Source organism: Aplysia californica, unplaced genomic scaffold (assembly GCF_000002075.1).
Source record: "Aplysia californica isolate F4 #8 unplaced genomic scaffold, AplCal3.0 scaffold00265, whole genome shotgun sequence".
Classification (NCBI taxonomy): domain Eukaryota; kingdom Metazoa; phylum Mollusca; class Gastropoda; order Aplysiida; family Aplysiidae; genus Aplysia; species Aplysia californica.
The window spans coordinates 426,011-427,910 of NW_004797535.1; the positions used below are offsets into that span (position 1 = coordinate 426,011).

Consider the following 1,900-nt stretch of genomic DNA (forward strand, 5'->3'; position numbering starts at 1 on the left):
CGCACTGAACGTACCCGAACTGCTGATGAACAGCAGTCGATCTGCGCACGCAAGGAGGTGCTATTCCTATTCTTCTTCTGGAAAAACGAAAGAGAGCTTCAAAACAAACTGCAGCGCCATCTGAAGCAAAGAGCATACTTCCTGCGGACACTTTTTTGGCTGAGTGGCCCATCTTGTTATGTATTATCATTGTAGGTATCTAAGTATCGAGTATCTAGTATCGATACCTGCCCATCACTACAAACTAGGCTATCTCTATTCTAAACTGCATTTTATGTTATGTGTAGGCTGCTGCGCACGCCGCACACTGCATTTACGAGAGGCTATTTTATATTTCTGGTGCAGACCTAGCTTTTCTCAGAATTAGAACCTGATGCAAGCAAAGGCCATCGCTCACGATTTTCCTGACATCAGTGATGCGATTCTCTGTGGCTGAGACCGAGGCCAGTCAGTGGTTTCTTTGCTAAACCTGTTCATTCAAGTCTATCAGCTGGGGATTTTGTCTCAACATAATTATCATTGGACTGTGCTGCTTTGAAACTATTGAAGGTAAGTTGTTGTTTTTTAAGGTAATTTGGTTTTGTTTTCTGGTTTTAATCCCTTGCCGTTTGTCTTGTCCATAGGCTAGATTATCATTGGCTGCTTAAAAATTATAATTGCTTTAAGGAATTGAATCCTTTGTTCTGTGTTAATTTTCTTTTTAACTAGATCTAGATCTAGATTTAGATCTAAATCTAGATCTAGATTCTAGATATGGTAGGGCCTACTGCGTGCATTAATTTAGGTAGGCCTAAACGCTTTGAGATTTATCAAAGCTGGGGAACAAAGCTGTTTGTTCCGCCACAGTTTAGGTTAATGGTATTTGAATGTAAGGACGAGTGGTGTCGTTGATCTAAAGGATAGGCAACCGGATGTTGCGCAAGATCACCCCCCCCCCCCTTTTCCCAGGAAAGGCACTTTACACCAATTTTCCTCATTTCACCCACTTGGGAATGGGTACCCTGCTATAGATAGCGAACGATCTTGTCAGTGTGTTAGTGTTTTAGCGACTATAAAATGGCAGCTTGCACTGTGTTTCAGAATGCTATCAGGTCTACTGGGGTAATATAGATTATTTATATTATAAAGCGCATAGATCTCTAGAGCTTAATTGCTGTTGAGCGGGAATTTGTGCAACACAAATGCTATATATCTATCTATCTTTATTATTATTTTTATTATTACTACTACTACTACTACACAAACACACACACACACACACGCACACGTACACAAACAAACACACACACACACACACACACACACACACACACACACACACACACACACACACACACACACACACACACACACCTACATACACACACAAACAAACACTAACACAAACAAACACACACTTACGTCTCTCTCTCTCTCTCTCTCTCTCTCTCTCTCTCTCTCTCTCTCTCTCTCTCTCTCTCTCTCTCGCACACTTACACACCCACCCATCAATTCATCAATAGGCCTATACATTGATATTTTAACGATACTAAATCGGCCGAAGCGATGGTACGTCGGCCTGTCTCAGAGTGTCATGACCTTTTTTTATCAAAAAGGATCAACGAGCTAAATGCGCTCAGCATAAGGGGCATAATTCATGTAAAATTTTGTCCCTATAGTATAACTTGAGTTTTCTCCTTTGGTATCGCCTACAATCTGTACAAAATGTGTAAATTATATCCGCATCCTGCCGACATTGCTGAGCGCGTGTTATAAACTGTATACCTCAATTTTTTATGATTTAGGTAATAGCAAAAATCACATTCTGGGTTGAGATAGGGTCTACGTTGTGTCAACTGCAGGAGCGCGTTGTCGCCTAATGCGTAAATATTTGCCCAACATACACACACACACACACACA

At 41.1% G+C, this 1,900-nt stretch overlaps 1 protein-coding gene and 1 long non-coding RNA gene across 3 annotated transcripts in view; one reads left to right on the forward strand and one right to left on the reverse strand.

Annotated features, from left to right (window-relative positions):
- The window catches only part of LOC101862878, a 12,845-nt gene that overhangs the window by 9,033 nt on the left and 1,912 nt on the right, over nucleotides 1–1,900 (reverse strand). The window lies entirely within an intron of this gene.
- The window catches only part of LOC101862659 (kelch-like protein 26), a gene marked incomplete at its 5' end in the record, with an annotated part of 10,732 nt that continues 9,200 nt past the window's right edge, over nucleotides 369–1,900 (forward strand). The window contains 1 exon segment of the mRNA XM_035970416.1: nucleotides 369–549.